This window comes from Phoenix dactylifera, chromosome 4, assembly GCF_051530095.1.
Source record: "Phoenix dactylifera cultivar Ajwa chromosome 4, Ajwa_hap1_PhDact_Kaust_v1.1, whole genome shotgun sequence".
NCBI lineage: Eukaryota > Viridiplantae > Streptophyta > Magnoliopsida > Arecales > Arecaceae > Phoenix > Phoenix dactylifera.
The window spans coordinates 19475725-19495898 of record NC_143193.1 but is presented as its reverse complement, the minus strand read 5'-3'; the positions used below and the strand labels follow the sequence as shown (position 1 = coordinate 19495898).

General features: G+C 38.5%; 1 long non-coding RNA gene across 1 annotated transcript; it reads left to right on the top strand.

The window, feature by feature from the left end:
• The first annotated feature begins 16977 nt into the window (after nucleotides 1-16977).
• Nucleotides 16978-19702, top strand: LOC149753711 (uncharacterized). Its single transcript, XR_016400419.1, has 3 exons — nucleotides 16978-17254; nucleotides 17877-17945; nucleotides 19005-19702. It is a non-coding gene; the product is annotated as an uncharacterized LOC149753711 (long non-coding RNA).
• The last annotated feature ends 472 nt before the right edge of the window (nucleotides 19703-20174 follow it).

Genomic DNA, 20174 nt, shown 5'->3' with positions numbered 1-20174 from the left:
TTAAGATGAGCTATAATGTGGAAGATACATATCTCAAAGTATGATTAAAAATCCTATGTAATTCAGAATCTGATTTTGTATAAAAGTTTAAACTCCATATGATTACTAAATAAAATGTTAATGTAAGAAAAACAGAATTTATTTTGATTGCTCCGATACGCATCCGAAACATATCATTTCTTATCTTCAAAGTATACTAATTTTGATTCAAATGATGTGTCTTACGATGATCTTGATTGCAAGTAAATATTTTTAAAATATATGACTTTATTTTAATATTTAAAAATTTATTGAGCTTCATGTATACATCGCTGAAAAACTATGATTAAGAAATTGAGTTCTAAAAATATATATACCTCAATGATCATCTATATATTTTTTCTCGCCTACATTCTTAAAGATTTCCATCAGAATATATATAGAGTGAATGATCTAAAAGCTAGAAATATTTCACCTCACTCAAATGACTCTAAAAGAAAGAAAATGTAAATGCTGTTGAAAGAAACTGAGCGTCAAATGAATCATTTTCTGATTAATATTTCAGTACATTTTCTCAAAGATTAAGAGGAAGCATAACTTGTTCTTGATAGATTAAAAAGGGTGATTGCTATAAATTTAGAATAATTCTTGATCACTCTCCATTCTCGATATCATAGAATTTCAGTTCTATTCACGTTTGTCATTAAAATCTGAAATTCAACAAAAGAAAAGAATGATTAAAGAAGTATGCATCTTTTGAGGGGGAGCTTTAGATATTCAGTATCTTATCCTAAAGTTACTTCAATTTGATGTATACCTTAAATCTTATGGATTGATTTTTATGAACTTCCTTATATTGCAAGACATGCTTTAAATTACCTTGAGATGAGTTCTATAAAGGTTGTCTTATCTCAAACCTTGAGTCTTAATAAGCTGAAACTTATAGAAAATATATTTTTGAGATTGACAATTTTATTGAACATTATCTTAGGATTCTAAACTCTTAAATGGAATGATCAATTGAGGGGGAGAAAGAAAATTTCAGAAGGAGAGGTCTTATGGAACTTAATCGCATAAATCTATAACTAAAGGAGAGAGAAAGAATACTAAATGAAAAGTGATTCTAATACTCTCCAATATGTATCATCTGAAATTTAAATCTGAAAATCTTTATGATACACCTTGAGGCGTGTTATTTGGTTAGTATATCTCATGCATCACTCTTGAACCAAATTGCAAATCTTAAGAGCCTCTAATTTAATGAAAAAGGAGGAGAATAATGTGTTAAATTTTCTTGAGTATCTCTTAGAAAACCTATTTTTTTTTAAACTTCACTAATGAGCTCTAATTGGCTTGCTTTTTGGAACTTCAATTTTGTGCAAATTCATTATTTTATGTATCAAATTGTGCTTATTTTCTAAAGAAATAAAAGAAAGTCTTTAAAAGAGCTCTAAGATGTATCAAAAATTTCATGAATGTATATTTTGATATTTGTGCCCCAATGCTCCTATTATCATAAAAGAACTTTGAAGTCATTAAGAGAATTAATTAATTTGCTCTCATGGTTGATAAAATACTTAATAGATTGGGCAAAAGGTCCTAAATGAACAAGCTTTCATACTTATTATTGAAGAGAGGTTAGATTTCCATTCGTGTGGTACTTCTTGAATTAACTTAAGAAAGATTCCACCTACACTTGCTTAGAAAACTATCTGTGGTATCACATTCGATGTGTTCTGCTCTGAAATTATCTTAATTGGCTCTGATCTATGCTCATTAATCTGATTCTAATATTATTGCCTTGAGTTATATGATTCATATCCTTGCAATAATTTGACTTGCAAATCAGAGTACAATAAGGAAAAGAAATATATGAGCATTCTGATCTTTGTGCTTAATGTTTCACTATCTTTTTGATGTTGTCAAAAAGGGGGAGAAATATCTAAGTATATGCTATATACTCAGAATGCTTTATTACTTTGAATTGAATACAAATCAGCTTAAAATTTAAATATGTTGATTGTGTTAAGCTGATTAAATCTAAAGCATTATCATGAAATATGTTTTTAAATATATATGTTTTTCCACTTCATGCAACTTAGCTATGTATTACTTCTAGAAAACAATATCTTTTATATTGCATATACTCCAAGTTTTGTCATCATCAAAAAGGGAGAGATTGATGACCCAAAGATTGATTCATAGATTGATTTTGATGATCACAAAACCTTGAAGTATAGATACTAATGTTTATGTTGCAAGGAGAAAGATATTTATTTTGCAAGGAACATAGCAAGTTGGAAGAACACAAGAAGGCCTCAAAAGCTCTCAAGTTGGAAGAAAGCTACAATTTATTGGCCCAAGTTTAAAGTTCAAAGGATTCAAATTGGAGGAGTAAAATCAAAAGAAAAATTCAAAAGAACAGTCTTCGAGTCGACTCCAGTGGAATTCGAGTCGACTCCGGAGAAGTATGAGTCGACTCCGGGGAAGTATGAGTCGACTCCTAGGAGTCACAGGCAGAAAAGTCAGAAAGCAGTTTTCGGGTCTGAGATTCGAGTCGACTCCCGCATTGCACGAGTCGACTCCGAGACTGCGCGACCATCAACAGACAGAAGATCAAGTTACTGCCTCTGAGATTCGAGTCGACTCCCAGACAGCTCGAGTCGACTCCACGATAGCTTCACGTCAAAAGGGAGAAGACCAACTTTCAGAAACTGAGAGCCGAGTCGACTCCGAGGAAGTTCGAGTCGACTCCAAGACTGGATGAGCCAAAAGACAGAGGATCGGGAGTTCGGGCTCTGAGATTCGAGTCGACTCCCAGGACAGTCGAGTCGACTCGAGTGGATCAAATTCAAAATTGGATCCACGGACTTCAGTGGATGAGCCGACTCCGAAATTGCCAAGTCAGCTCCAGAAGTTGGCGAGTCGACTCCAGGTTAAGACGAGTCGACTCCCAGTCAAGGCATGCACTTTAATTCAAATTTGGAACAGTGGCCGAGTCGTCTCCAGTAAAGCACGAGCCGACTCCTGCAACAGGCGAGTCGACTCCTGATCGCGCGAGTCGACTCCAATCCCAACGGTAATATTGTCAGGAAGTGCAGACTGTGTCCAACGGCTCTATTTTTGTCTCTAACGGCTATATTCTTGTTTCCACGCCATCTAAAGCTATAAAAACAAGAAGAGAGCTAGGGGAGAACTGATGGAAGTGGGAGAAAACATTTAGGAAAGAGATTACAAGGGAAATCTCCCATAAGCACAAAAAGGGCCATCCAAAGAGAAATAGAGAGAAGAAGAGCTTCCAAGTGAATCCCAAAGCTTCCTCTCCATCAGTGTGCTGCCTCGGGGATCCTCTACTTCATGCCAAATCAGAGGAGGATCAAGTAAAGAAGAAGCCGAGCTCCTCCATCTTCAAAACTCGTTTGAGGGCTTCTCTTTACTCTATTTGTTTATATTGTCATATTTGCTTGTTTAAGAAGCTTTGTTTTGTTTTATACTTTGTTTTAATATCTTGTAACTTGATTCAATCAAGGGATTGAATCAAGGGGTTAAGGTTTGTTGGTGAGCCAAAGAAAAACCAACGGTGTTAAGGTTTGTTGGTGAGCCAAAGGGAAAACCAACGGTGATAGGTTTGTTGGTGAGCCGAGGGTAAAACCAACGTGTAAGGGTTTGATTGTGATCCCGGAAAAACAATCGGGGAGGTTCTAGTCGGTGAGCCAGGGAAAACCGACCGAGTTCGTTGTGCGCTCGTAAAACAACAAGTTGGATTGTGAGCTTGTAAAACAACCGGCTGTAATCGGTAGGATTATAGTGAAATTCCCAAGAGGTCTTGGGGAGTGGATGTAGGTGCTGGGGTGCACCGAACCACTATATGTCCTTTGTGTTTGTAATGCCTCTAGTTATTGTCTAACTAACACACTTACTTACTTAGATAAATTGCTTGCTTAATTCTTATCCGCACATCCTTTAGTTGCAAGCATATTTAATCAAGTCGAAGTCTATACATCAAACCCTTGCTAAGTTTAACTTTCACTGTGCATCTATACAACTTAGCATAGTAAATCAAAAAGTTTTAGAAGTAGCATAAAAGTTTTAAAAGACCCAATTCACCCCCCCTCTTGGGTTGTATCTACTGGGCAACAGATGCGAATGTGAGTGGGGTAGATAAGTTTACATATGATGCAAACTAGTAGAGCAATTCCAATGAGACCTAAACTAAAACCTCCTCAATCAAGTCAAGAGTGAACCAACATGAGCGAGTCATATTAGATTTATTGATCTAATTGGTGTCTAGGAAAGCATTAAAGGTGGTTACTTAATTAGGACCTTACTCTCTGAGTAAGGGGAGCCTCCCACCTGCTTACCTAGCCAATTGTTCGATTATCTCTTATGAAGAGCTCAAGTTGCAAACACTAAGACATCATTAACCAATATTAAGTCCATAGGTCTTCCACCGTAGTAGAGCTGCTAAGGTCTTTCTGGTGTTGACTTGTCTCGGCTGGACATAGTGGGCAAGTTGCATCGGGGGGCTGAACCTCTCTATAGACATGAGATGTTGTAGGGGTAAAGGTGGGGTTGGGCACCAATAACTGTTAGGTGAGGACCCAATGACGACTTTATTTCTACGGTTATACGGTGGGTCTGATTTAACTAAGGAATGGGACCAATAACTGTTAGGTGAGGTCTTCATGGCTTAGAGACCAAGTAGCACTGCAACATGCTTGAGAAGCATTGTACAATAGTTGTACACTCATCCATTTATGTATCACCAATAACTGTTAGGTGAGGTGGCATATAAATCGGTGGGACCGCAGTACCCACTAGAAACCCTAGTCACGAAGGATTTCCGTTTTCCTACCAGGAGAGTGTAAAGGATTCGAGAAAATAGTGGGAAGTACATTTGTTCTAAAAGATCCTAGAACAAATTAGGATCAAGTACAAAATTCTAACTAGAATCTTTACTCTCTGAGGATTATAAAGTCAGCTTCTAGACTTTTAACTCATATCCTATAGAACAACCGTTTGACCAAACCCAATTATAAAAACTGGCTCAGCAAATTTCAAAAATAGTTTTGAATTGTGAGAAATTAGGGTATGTGCTAGACCATGGAATCTCCATGTTACCAATCTGTCCGATCACTGATCAGCGTAAGACGCATGCCAAGTGGACGAACAATGACAATAAAGTTAGGTGCTATACAATGGCATCCATGTCCAATGAATTACAATGCCAGCATGAGAACATGAAGACTGTCAGGGACATATTAAATCACCTGCAAGAGTTGTATGGTGATCAGAGTCGCGCAGCATATTTTGAAGTATCCAAGAGGCTCTTCAAGGGAAAGATGCGCGAGGGGCAGTCTGTCCATGATCACTGTTTGACTATGATCAAGGACCTAGAGGAGCTTGAGAAGCTCGGAATAACCATGCATAAGGAATTGCAAATAGATCTGATCCTGCAATCCCTTCTAGATTCATATGAACAGTTTCTAGTAGACTACCATATGAACAAGATTGTATGCACCAAAAATAGAATTGTTAAATAAATTGGTAACTACCTTAGGGACCTTGAAGAATTCAAGGGGCATCGTACTCGCTGTCGAGTTGGATTCTACTTCCAAGAGAGAGTCTATCTGGAAGAAGAATAAGCCTGCGAAGAAACAGAAGACCGAGAAAACGCCAAGTAAGGAAGTTCCAAGAAAAAGGCCAATTGCAAGAAAAAATGTTTCCATTGCATCATGGACGGCCAATGGAAGAGGAACTGTCCTACATACATGGGAAGCATAAAGAACATGAAGGATGACAGACCTTCATAAGGTATGTCAGATATGCTTAGGATACTTAGGGACTGTTACTTATTGCTAGCAGAAATTTGATTTCTGTATCTTATTTAGCATAGAAAGATTTTTATAAGACTACTATTCCATTTATTTGAGAAATAAATTGGTTCAACGTGGTTTTATGATTGACAGTCTCTATCACATAAATATGGATGTATCTGTGAATGTATTTGAACAAACAGTAAATACCATAGGATCTAATAGATCTAGAAATGAGATAAATCTAAAGTATTTGTGGCACCTCAGGCTTGGCCATATAGGAGAAGACAGAATAAACAAATTGGAGAAATATGAGATTTTGGGCTCATTGACTTTCGAGTCATATTCGATTTGTGAATTCTACCTTCAAGGAAAGATGGCCAAATTATCCTTTGTAGGACACAGGGAGGTCCACTGAAATACTTACCCTAGTACACACTAATGTGTGTGGCCCATTCGATGTACAGGCTAGGGGTTGTAATTTTTACTTCATTTACCGATGATAACTCACGGTATGGATATGTGTATGATACACAAATCTGAAACTTTTGAAAGGTTCAAAGAGTTGAGATATGAAGTAGAAAAAAAATAGAAAAACTCATTAAGGTTCTTCGATCAGATCGAGGAGGTAAATACCTTAGTGGAGAGTTCCGTGATTATCTCAATGAGAATGGTATAGTTTCATAATGGACTTCTCCTGGTACACCTCAGCTCAACGGAGTGTCAGAGAGGAGGAATCGGACTCTATTGGATATGGTTCGGTCCATGATGAGCTTCACTGATTTACCCTTGTTTCTTTAGATAGATGCCCTATTTTCAGCTATTTACTTAATGAATAGAGTTTTTTCTAAAGTCCGTTCCTACCACACCATATGAGATATGACATGGTAAGAAGCCGAGTCTTGGTTATCTCAAGATTTGGGGATGTCCAACTCAACTCAAGCGACAACAGGCGGACAAGATAGAGGATAGGATAATTAATGCTCGTTTTATAGGATATCCTAAAGAGTCATTAGGATACGACTTTTCATCCCAAAGGATCACAAAGTGTTTGTGGGCCTACATGCTATCTTCATGGAAAATAGTTTATCCTTGATAGAGACAGTGGGAGAAAAATTGAGCTTGAAGAGAAAGTCTCTAAAGAGCAACGAGCCATTGTTCCTATAGAACCTATTTATATTAAGTCAGTACATGTAGTACCTCCTCCACCTCATAGAGGAAGTGTTTCTCATGGGAGATAGGGATCAAGGTAAGGATCCCAATACCTACAACGAGGTGATGTTAGACATCGATTCCAAGAGATGGCTGGAAGCGATGAAGTCAGAGATGGACTCCATGCATTCCAACCAAGTCTGAACTTTGGTAGATCCATCAGAAGTTATAGTACCTAATGGGTGTAAATGGATCTATAAGAGAAAATTAAGTTCGGATGGCTAGGTAGAGACCTATAAGGCAAAGCTAGTGGCGAAAGATTATAGTCAGTGCGAAAGCACTGATTATAAGGATACTTTTCACCTGTAGCATTGTTGAAGTACATTCAAATATTGCTTGCTGTTACAGCATATCATGATATTATGATGGTGATCACAAAGTATGTAAGCTGCAAAGGTCCATCCATAGACAAAAGCAAGTATCTCGGAGTTGGAACACTCGTTTCAACGATGTAATCAAATCATTTGATTTCATTAAGAACGAGTAGGAACCACGTGTTTATAAGAAGGTTAGTGGGAGGGCTATTGCATTCCTCGTATAGTACGTGGATGATACCCTTCAAATTGGGATTGATATTCCCATACTGACTTAGGTCAAGATTTGGTTGTCTAAGGAATTCTTCATGAAAGACCTTGGGAAAGCATCCTATATTTTGGGGATAAAGGTCTATAGAGATAGATCTAAAAGGATGCTTGGCCTGTCACAGAAGATGTACATAGAGGAAGTGCTGAAAAGGTTCAGCATGTAAAACTCCAAAAAGGGGTTTCTTACCCCTTAGGCATGGAATTCATCTCTCCAAAGAAGATGTGCCCCAACATCTAAAGAGATTCAATGCATGAGCAAGATTCCATATGCTTCAGCAATAGGAAGCCTCATGTATGCCATGCTGTGTACACGACCTGATATAGCACTTGCAGTGAGTGTCACTAGCAGATATCAGTCAAATCCAGGCGAGGAGCACTGGACTGCTGTGAAGAACATTCTTAAGTACTTAAGAAGAACTAAAAATTTGTTCTTGGTCTTTGGAAGAGCATCAGAATTAAAGGTAAAAGGATACACGGATTCAGACTTCATGACGGATGTCGATGATAGAAAATCTATGTCTGGATATGTGTTCTTGTGCAATGGTGGTACGGTAAATTGGAAGAGTTCTAAACAACCGATCATTGCTGACTCTACTATGGAAGCTGAATACATCGCCGCCTCTGAAGCTGCTAAGGAAGGCTTCTGGTTCAAGAAATTCATTGCAGAGTTGGATGTGATGATATTAGATGCCATAACACTCTACTGTGATAATAATGACGCCATAGCTCTTGCTAAGAAACCAAGGTCTCATCAGAAGTCGAAGCACATAGAGCGGTGCTATCACGTCATACGCGACTACGTTGAGAAGAAATATGTTGAGGTGCAGAGAGTAGACTCCGCGGACAATGTGGCGGACTCGTTCACTAAGCAGCTGAGTCAACAAAAGACTGAAGCCCACCTTGAGAAGATGGAACTTAGATATATGACTAATTGGCTTTAGTGTAAGTAGGAGATTGTTAGATGTATGCCCTAGAAGCCAATCTGGCTGACACATTATTAATTCTAGAACATAAATTTGTACTTGACTATTTATTATTGAATAAATAAAAGGCATCTTTTTCATTCATATTGTTTATGTGTCTATGAATCGTCCAAGAATTAATAAGATGATGATGCATATTCTTAAGAGTTAAGAATTTGAGCCATGCATCATTGGTGATTAATTTCTAAAATGCTCATGATCAATGGATCATCACGAAGACGGTGATCGATCCGATGAGATCAGTGCACACATTGCTTTTCTTGTGGATGGACAAGACTCAAGTCCACGATGTGGCGACACTGAAGTAATAGTGCAGGTGCTTGTTAAAGAACAAGGGTACTGAGCGTGACCAAGATAAGAAGTCACTTGGATATCTATCCACTCGTCAGTGACTTGTTTGATGTTGCAGTAGTGTGACTGGTCCTTTGACCTGCGGTGCTTCGGCTACTCACAGTGAGGTTATTGTAGTTTGACTGCACGTATACATGGTCTCTAGACATACGGGTCCATGCAGTGTAGATTGGCTGCAATAGGTTCACTATAGGAGTAGGATATGCACCTATATAGAATCTATTGACCTTGATAGATAAGAAGAGATCCTATGTGATTTATAAGACTGAGTTTGTAAGACCTCAGTCGGGGCAGATTGTACCGTGGAGAAAGAGTTTTCCACTCTCGAGCTTAAGTCGAATAAATCTTGACATATGACAGACGATGGGGTTTGACGAGTTGTCCATGACCTCCGTCCTGTAGAGATCTACGATAGAAGGACTGTATCATATGATAACTGCACCTAAAGGTTCATCATTCCATTCTGCTGGATAGCCACTACATGCTGCTAGGTGTCACTGGTCCCCTCCTTGTACTCCTCCCTAGTCCCTAGCACACTGCCCAATTCTTTCTTGTCTTCGGTGGACGTGGATGGTGAGACTCACAGGGAATATCTCGATGATCGATAAACCCTGATGAGTTGAGTTGGAACTGTTCCAACCCATTGAAAAGAGTTTTCAATAATATTGTGATAGAGATCGCAATATATCTCACTACCAGTCAGAATAGAACCTATGGGGTCACACACACTAGAGGTATTGATCGATCCGATGGTTGAATTGTGTTTATGAATCATGAGTAATCAATTTGATTGATAATCAGTTGAAGAAGAAACAATGGAAGTTGATTAATTGGACTTAAACACGAATCCTACTTGGAGTAGAATTTCTGGAGTCCTAATTGGATTAGAACTGGGAGTCCTACTTGGAGTAAGATTCCTACAATCCTAATTGAATTAGGATTTTGAATTCAATTTGGATTCCTACTTAGAATAGGATTCCTAGAAGTCCTAATTAGATTAGGACTTCGGATTCAAATTAGAGTCCTAATTAGATTAGGACTAAAATTGAACAAATCCTAATTAGATTAGGATTTCTTAAGTCTTAATTAATTATTAATCTAATGAACTATGATAACTCCTAATTTGATTAGGATTGAAGGGTTCAATTGAGTCATGGTTCAATCAAATCCTAATTGGATTAGGATTTGAAGGAAAACAAGTGCACCCAATCCTCTTTGGAAGAGGATTGAACCACCTAGTGTTCTGCCCCACGCACCACTTGATTAGATCAAGTGGGGACATGCATGATGAAGGGTTAGGAGGGAGGGGTTGGCCGAAATCAAAGGGAGAGGAAGAGGGGCGTGCGCCCCTCCTCTTGGCTCCTAAAAAGGAAAACAATGAAGCTCCTAAAAGGTAGGAGCTCCATATGCCTTTATAAGGAGATATTGAACCAAGACCTAGGGTATTGGATTCTCTCCTCTTTTCAGCCGTGAGCCTCCCTCTCCCTCTTGGTTTTCAGCCGCCATCAGCAAAGGAAAAAGAAGAGGAGGTGTGGACCTCCTCTTGGTCTTCCTTCATGGTGCCAACGCAGGGAAAGCAAAGGCAGCAACTAGCCTTTTGGTTCTTCTCCCTAGAGCCTCTTTCTTCTTCATCCTTCTTCTTCTTCCTCCCAAGCACAATCAAGGGTTGATTCAAAGAGAGGACATCAGCCATTAAAGTTGTCTCTGCAAGGTAGCTAGCACTCCGGGGAGACAAAGAAGCTAGGATCGATTTTTGCTTCGTGTGGATACCCGTAGAGGCCGGACACTTGTGCGGCTTCAAGCGAGCCTTCTTCCAAAACCACGAACTTCAGTTTGCGATGATCATCTACCCGCACAAGGTAAAGATCTGATCTTTCTAATGTTATTAAAAGTTTTTAATCCTAATCTATCTACGAACGGTTTTTGAACAATGTTCATGAGATGAACGTCGATCCCGCACATGCCTCTTCCGCTGCCATCTAAATTTTTTTTTTAATTTTGTGCAGCATGGGCGGGTTCCCAACAAATTACAGATCTGAAAATATTATTTATGCATGAGATGCGAATGGTGATGATCATGGATGAACCCTTTTGAATGTGCTGAAATATTCTGTGATGTTCTGTGATGCTATGTGATGGCATGTAATTTTAATTTTCAGATGCCTGCGTGCATCTTAAATTCATGTATTAGAGACCTACGTGTCTAATGAAAAAGAGTTATAATTTATTCTTTTATTTTTAATTTTTATCTGGGATGTAATATGTGATGTGTGTTGCACGTCAATGGTTGATCGGTGCATGCCTCTACAAGTATGATTTGCGTGGATCGAGACCAAGGGTTGATTGAAGATGGATCAAGGAGTTGATCACAATTGTATCTAGGGGATCAAGATCAAGTCAAGAGTTGAAGACGATCTAACCAATTGACGTGCATGTGCTTGTAAAATGACCCCATCCTGGATTCATGATCATCACCAGTTAAATTTATTTTTGATATTATGCCTGGATGTTTATGATTATGTTTATGCATAGCGGGTAGAAAATATATTTGCATGAGATGTGGATAGTCGATCGAGAGAGACCTAAATCAAAACCTCCTCAATCAGTCGAGAGTGAATCAAAATGAGCTAGTTATACTAGATTAATTAATCTAATTGGTGTCTAGGAAAGCCTAAAGGGTGGTTTCTTAATTAGGAGCTTACTCTCCGAGTAAGGGGAGCCTCCCACCTGCTTACCTAGCCAATTGCTTGATTACCTCTTATGAAGAGCTCAAGGTTGCAAACACTAAGACATGATTATGCAATATTAAGTCCATAGGTCTTCTACCGTAGTAGAGCTGCTAAGGTCTTTCCGATGTTGATTTGTCTCGGCTGGACACAGTGGGCAGGTTGAAAGAATAGTTGCCCTACAAGCCAATCGCAATATGTATTGCGAAGGATTTTCTTTTGATTTTTTAAATCATGTACATGACATTTAAATATGAATAAAGACATTGTGTTTTATCATATGCTGTTGATTATATTTGCGATAAACTCTTTAGATTAGGGCAATGATTTTGAGGCTATGATGAGATCATACTAGTGAGACCTAAAATCCTAAAACTCTAATCTTAAATATTTCCAATCATTGGTACATTGAGTCAGGGATCAATGTTTACCGGAAAGATTGACACATCTTATGTATGCTCGATGCAGAGGGTGATCTCACAATCACTTCTGTGGAGACACTAATACAAAGATGTGGGTGCTCATTAGAGGAATGAGTTCACTGAATTGACCTACAAAGAGAAATCTTATGAAGTCTTACTTACATGTCAAAAGATGACTCTCTTAGTGGGAGTTGTGCAACTGATCCTTTGACCTGAGATCACCATAGTATCTTGTGCAGATAAATCCATATTTTGGTTTCCACTCATTCATGACAATAAGTTGTGTACGAGCTTTCAACCTATGGGTTGGCTGAGAGAGCTGCTGCCAGATTAGTTCCCGCTCCTGCTCTGCCCTTTCCGTCTGGTCTTCTGGATATGGTGGATTGTGTACGAAGGTTATGAGTAGGTCAATAAGGAATTAATCACTTCTAGTAAGAGAGGATCGCATCCTATTTATTCTAGTCATATGATAATTCAGGGAGCCTTTGATCAAAGCACAATGAAAATTAGAAAGAGTTTCAAATATTTCATTATTCGAATTATCATTAGAAGATTGAGAAATATATATGAATATGAAATTGAGTTTGACATATATTCATACTCATATACATATTCGGGATGTAGTTTGATTAAAGGATTGAATTGCGCGGTAACTTGCCATTGAAGGATATTTTTGATATTTCCACCAAATTTCATATTTTTCGGGTAAACATGACACGTTGCTAGACGTCAATCTTGTCTTATAGGTTTGATCGTTAAGTTTAGGTTCGCGCAGTTTGGATTTAAATCGATTAGAAGAGTTCTAATCAAGTTGGGTCAACTCACACTCATACCTATTGCTAGCTAAGTATGGAACCCAATGGGTCACATGTTAGAAGTATGCCCTAGAAGCCAATTTGGCTGATGCATTATTTTGTTCTGGGATATAAATATATACTTGACCTAATAATGAATTTATTAGGATGGGCTTTCTTTTCATTCATGTTCTTATGTGTCCATGAATCGTCCAAGAAATTAATAAGATTATGACGCATATTCTCAAGAGTTGAGAATTTGAGGCATGTGTCATTGGTGATTAATTCCTGAATTGCTCCTCATCGATGGATCCATAACGAGGGACGGTGATCGATCCGCCGAGATTAGTGCACAGATCACTTAGTCAGATAAACGAGTCTTGAGTCCATAGTGTGGGGATACTGAAGTGATTGTGCAAGTGCTTGTTAGAGAACAAGGGTACTGAGCGTGACCAAAGCAAGTAGTCGCTTGGATGTCTATCCACTCGTTAGTGACTTACTTGATGCTGCAGTTATATAACTGGTCCTCTGACCTGCGATGCTTCGACTATTCACAGTGAGGTTGCTGTAGTTTGATGAGCACATAAACATGGGCCCTATCCATTTGGGTCCTTGTGGTGCAGATTGGCTGCGGTAGGTTCATTGCAGGAGTAGGGGTGCATCTAGATGAAATCTATCGACCTTGATAGATTAGGAGAGATTCTATGTGATTTATGAGACTGAGTCGTAAATCCTTGGCCAAGGTAGTTTTTGGAAAAAGAGTTTTCCAATATCGAACTAGCGTCGAATAAATTTTACATATGACAGATGATGGGGATTGACGAGTTATCCATGACCTCCATTCTGTCGAGATCCACGATAGAGGGACTGTATCATACGCTAACTGCACCAAGAGGTTCATCTATTCCATTCTGCTAGGTTGCCACTACATGCTGCTAAGTGTCACTGGTAGATTGTGAGACTTAGAGGCATTCACTTGATGATCAGTGAACCCGAATGAGAAGAGTTGGAATTGTTCCAACCCATTGAAAGGAGTTTCAATAATATTGTGATAGGAATCACAATATATCTCACTACCAGATAGAATAGAACCTATGGGGTTACACACAATAGAGGATCTGATTGATCTAATGGTTGGATTATGATTTGGAATCACAATAGTTTATAATTGTCAATTTGATTGATAATTGGCTTAACCCACTAAGAGTTAGTGAGTTGAAGAAGGAATTAATTGCAATTGGATTGCAATTTGATTGAATCAATTGGACTTAATTAATTGAACTCGATCTTATTTGATAAGGTTCAAGAGTCCTTCTTGAAGTAGGACTCCTAGAGTTCTAATTAGATTAGGACTTCAAATTGTTAGAGTCCTACTTGGAGTAGGATTCCTAAAAGTCCTAATTGGATTAGGACTAAAATCATGAGTCCTAATTGGATTAGGATTCCTAGAGTCCTAATTAATTTTGGTCCAATAGATAAAGATGACTCCTAATTAAATTAGGATTCATGTGAATCAAATAGGGAGACTAATTGGGTCCTACTTAGATTAGGATTCAATGAACCAAGGACCACCTAAATCCTAATTTGATTAGGATTAGAAGGGAGGGGCTCTTTCCCCTCCCTTCCTTGGATGCTCCCGGGATCCGCATCCCGGATGGCCGGGATGCGCGTCCCGGATGGACGGGACTCGTGCCCCGGATGCTCAGGTCGCGAGAGCCATTTTGGCCAAACTTTGGTGCGGCTCCTCCTAACTTCTAGGAGGAGTCCACGCCTAGGGCTTCAAAGAAAAAGAATAAAAAGGGGGGCAGCCCCCCTTGGGATTATTCTTGGTGGCTCTTTTTAGGCGAGCAGCCTCCATCTCTCCCTTCTTCTTCTTCCATCCGCAAGGCACAAAGAGAGGTAGCAAGCATGGAGTCTTATTCCTCCTCTTGGTCAGCTACATGGAAGAAAATAAAGAGAGGAAGGTGTTCCTCTCTTCCCTCCTTCTTCATCCATGGTAAAGGAAAGGCAAGAAAGTGTTTCTTCCTTCTCCTTCTTCTTCCTCTTGGAAGCAATCAAGAGTTGATTGCTTGGAGGAGTTCCAACCATCAAAGAGGGATCCCTGAAAGAGAGCTAGCACTCCGGTGAGATCATAACCTTGATCGATCCAGATCTTCGTGTGGATACCCGTAGAGGCCAGACGCTTGTGCGGCTTCAAACGAACCCAATTTCCACGGTCATCAGATAGCGGTGAAGATCTACCCGCTCAAAGGTAAAGATTTAATCTTTACAATTATTTTTGTAGATCTGAAAATTAATCAAGTAATTAATTTTAATCTATCCTTTAGATTTTATAATCTTCTGAGTTAGAGAACTCCGAATTTTTTTTAAAATCTATGTTCCTGGGGACGTTCATGAGATGAACGACCCCGCACGTGTCTTTCCGCTGCGATCGTCGCAATGCGTGCAGGGGTAACCCGACAGTGGTATCAGAGCCGTGTTTAAGGGATTAAGATTAAAATTGAGAGGCTTGATTAGGATTAAATTAGATCTGGATTTTAATATTCATGCTTGCTGAAATTTTCTGCATGCTGAAATTTTAGTTTTCAGAAATTTCAGCATGCTGATTTTTATTCTTATGATCTTGCATGTAGATTTTAAATTACAATAAGATTGAAATAATTAAAAATCATGTCTTGCATGATTAGAGATTCAATTGGTAGCATGATTAAAATTAAAATTATCAGATCAAAAATTTTATGCATGAGATGCATGTGATAAGAATCAATCATGGATTCATGATCATAAAAATATATTTTTCTGTTTATATATGCGTGAGATGAATAAGATATGATCAAATTATGGATTCATGATAATTAAAGGATAATATTGTTTAGGCCAATGCTTAAAAGGAAAATTATATATGCATGAGATGAATAAGATATGATCAAATTATGGATTCATGATAATTAAAGGGTAATATTGTTTAGGCCAATGCTTAAAAGGAAATTGTATATGCATGAGATGTATATATATAAATGTTAAGCAATCTTTACATGGGATGTAAAAAAAACCCAAATAGGTTAGGTCATTTACATAAGATGTAAACCTAAACTAATATGTCATTTGCATAAGATGTAAACACATAACATATGAAAGGATTTTATATTTACATAGGGCGTAAACCTAAACAAATATGCCATTTATATAAGATGTAAGCGCATAACATATGAAAGGAGTTTCATATTTACATAAGATGTAAACCCTAATCGAGACCTAAAATCTCCTCAATCAGTCGAGAGTGAGTGATACATTGAGCTGGCCATATTTGATTAATTGATCTAATTGGTGTCTAGGAAAGCATTAAAGGTGGTTACTTAATTAGAACCTTATTCTTTGAGTAAGGGAAGCCTTCTACCTGCTTATCTGGCCAATTGATCGATTACCACCTATGAAGAGCTCAAAGTTGGAATCACTAAAACTAGATTATCTAATATTAAGTTTAGAGGTCTTCCACCATAGTAGAGCTGCTAAGATTTTTTCGGCGTTGATTTGTCCCGGCTGGATACAGTGGGCACGTTGCATTGGGGGTGTAACGCCCTGAAACAGTGTTAGGGTAGCTTAAGTAATTTTTTACTAGTTATTAAGCATTTTCATGATTTTAACCTAGTTTATTATGAGAATCCGAATGCACATGAAAGGTGAGGGAATATCAAAAATTTTGTGATGCAAATTGGATGGAAATTTCCCAGGAAGTTTGATTCAAAATCAATTCAAATAGGTCGGAATTTCAGTTGTTACAGAAAATTTTACAGTTCCACAGATTGAGAGTGCAATAACTCTGGATATAGTCGATGAATCTAAGTAAAATTTTAAACACATAGTCTACATTGAGTGAGGGATTTACTGTTGAAATTTCAGCTCAAATGGATTAGCCTACAGCCTGGAACAAAACAAGTTAGTTGAGTCCCTCGGAAGCCTATCATTACATAAAACTGCAGACCTAGATTTGTCCAAAATTTCTGTAAAAAGTAGGAAGCATGACGTGGCCTGAAACCTAGTTTTTAAAAGCCCTGGGAACCACTCTTTTGACACGTTAGATATCTAGGAAGCTAACGTGTCAAGAGGGGGGGGGGTGTCTAGCATGTTTTCAGCAGGCAGCAACTTGTGCTGCTGCTGTTCAACCGTTAGGAAAAGTTTAGTTGTTGGTTGTAGGTGCCAGCCCAAGTCAGGCCAGGAAAAGCTCCAGGGAGGGAGAGAGAAAGCTAGGGAAGAGAGAGAGCTACTTGGGGAATTCAAAGAATTTGTGGAAGAAGGTTTAAAGTAAAGAGGAAGAGCAACTTGCCGTTGGGCTGCTGAACAGAAATATAGAAATTCTGGTGCACCCAGGCTTCCCAGCGAATTTCAGGTGAGTTTTCCAAACTTTTTAGTGATTCTAATTGTATTCCCACATAGGAGGGTGATAAAGGAAGATTTTAGTTATTTTAGATGAATTTTTAGGTATGAAAAAGGATTTGAACTATGCTTCCGAAGTTGTTGAAAGCAGTCTGAAATTCTGCAGAATGAAGCGATAGGATTTCATTGTGTTTTAGGTGATTAAATTGTTGTTTAAAGCTGAAAGTTTGTAGGTTGTGTTAGGGATTTCCTAGTCCTAACACAGAGCCTAATAGGTGGAATTGATTGTTTAAGAACCTCCGGGAGTTAAGAGGTTTAATTGGCTCGAAAATAGAACAAACAAGATGAAAATAGGGAAATTGAATTCTAATTTATTTTTGATGTTAAGTAGTTGTTTGGCAGCTGAAAATTTATAGATGATATAGAAGGTTTTCTAGTCCTAACCTAGGGTATCAAAGAGGGGGATAAAAGCTTGGAAACCTTTGAGAATTGAGAGGTTTTATTTATCCTAAAACAAGACAAGCAAGGTAAAAATCAGAAAGTTGAGATGAGGGTGTTGGATTTCTTTTTGGAACATGCATAATCATGTTGCATCATATAGGTTATAATTTTGATCGACTCTTTTAATTGTTTAGGAGGAGAAGAGAGTCCCGAAAGTGTGCCGGGAGTATCAAGCACTAGGGTGGTGCATTAGCCATCACAAGGTGAGTGGTTTTCTTCTTAACTATGGTAGTTTATTTTGTAATTCCAGAGAAATGAATGATGTCTCCAAATTCAGAATGAATATGCTACAGAATGAAAATAAGAAGTATTAATTCTCATAATTAAATTGCTTTCTATCAGTGGATAAATTATCTGATTTGGAAAATATATGCTATGCTTGAAAATACTTTAAATTCATGTTTGTTGATTCGTAAGTTTATGAACTTGTTTGGGAATGGATTAATCCAAAGTGATTGAACCATTTAAAATCCCTTATCACGGCCAAAAGAGTCATTTTAGTTTGACTCCAAGCTATTCTGGAGTTGACCCCTGTACTCTAGAGTCGACTCCAACCTTGTCACAGTAACTAATATTTGCACTTTTATCTTAGATACATCATATCAGAGTTTATGATATGCGCCCAGTAGGGCAGAGATGGGACGCCGGGAGGGCGTAGCTATGATATGTGCCTAGTAGGGCAGAAATGGGACGCCGGGAGGGTGTAGTAATGATATGTGCCAGTAGGGCAGAGTTGGGACACCGGGAGGGCGTAGTAGTAGCACCATGCATAGGACTGTCGGGCTACTCATGAGAATGGTGCCTCATGCGAGTGACCGGCAGTAGGGCTCGTGGGAGCCATGATTTTCAATATTTAAGCTATGTATACATATGACTGAGCAACAAATGTATTATTTTTAAGCATAATGATTTTAGAACCTATGTGAATGTTCTATGTATCAAATTCCTCAGGGAAGAAAAGTGGACTCTACGGTCCAAAAAAATGACTTGAGCATGGCGATTTTATTAATGCTTTATTTTAAAGCAACAGCTTTATTTCCTGCTAGTTGTAGTACTATTGGCAAATAACAGATTTCTTATGGGGTTGAAATCTAGGTGCTTTAAAATCAAATGCAAATGTTTCATATGTGGCATAAACACGTTATATTTAATGTATGTAAATAAGTATCACAGCTGAAACTTCTTATTTTCTCATGGTTAATAGATTATCCACTCACTGGGACTTAGTTCTCATCCCTCTCTTTTTCTGTAAATTTTTGCAGATCGGCAGAGTCATAACATTATAAAGGTACCGCATCAGCATCATCCTAGAAGTTTGTCATAGAAGGTTGGCCATGCCCCTCTGAGTGAAAGGAAAAACCTTTGTATTATGCATATAGGTGGGGTGTGAATGTATAGTAACTTGAGACAGATGTAAAGTTTGTTATATTTTGAGCAATGTATAGTAGACTTTAAGTTATAAATGTAAGCTTGGGTTGCTTTTAGTTATGATTAAAGTGAGTTAAATTAATTAAACTGACAGGTTTAGGATGTGTGAATTTTTATTGGTTGGTTGGTTGGATATAGTAATTGACAAGTTTTTAATAGTAACTTGTGAACCGCGGCACAAGCTGCTAGTAGAAACTCTGCTCGGTACTGTACCCGACTAACCTACTGTGGGAAGGGATCCCACAGCGGTTGGTATCAGAGCCAGGTTATTAGATTGCATGGGCATATGCATCATAAAGTTATTTTCAGTCGGTCTGATCATTTCCATTTTGTGATGTAGGGATTTGGTATAGACAAGATTAGGTTCTGGTGGAGAACGACCACCAGTTAGAAGTAGAGGTCGAGGTAGACCAAGAAAAGTTGATAGGGATGGCCAATCTGATAGGACTTCACCCAGTGTTTCATCTTCTGCCCCAAGAGTGGAGGCAGAGGTATCACCAGTTCATGAGCATGTGCATGATTCTCCACCTAATGTACCAGCACAGGCACATATTCCTGGGTTATCAGATTTGATAGGAGTACTTACTCAAGCTATCACAGTTGCTGTCGCATCTACTCCTAATTTTTAGCCTAGTGGTGCTGAGATAGAAAAGAGTTATGAGAGGGCTATAAAGCTAAGGGCAACAGAATTTCAGGGTACTACTGACCCAATACAAGCAGGAAATTGGTTTCAAAAGTTGGAAAGGGTGTTCACATTAATGAAAAGTACTGATGAGCAGAAGTTGAGTGTTGCCACCTTTCTGTTAGAGGGCCGGGCCCGAAATTGGCGGAGGTCATATGTTGAAAGGCAGTCGCAGGAATCTGTAATTTCTTGGACTGATTTCAGAAGAGAATTTTATCAGCAGTATTACTCCACTATGTACCGAGACCAGAAGAGAAGGGAATTTCTGAATTTGACCCAAGAGAATATGACTGTAGCTGATTATGAAGCGAGGTTTAGTGAA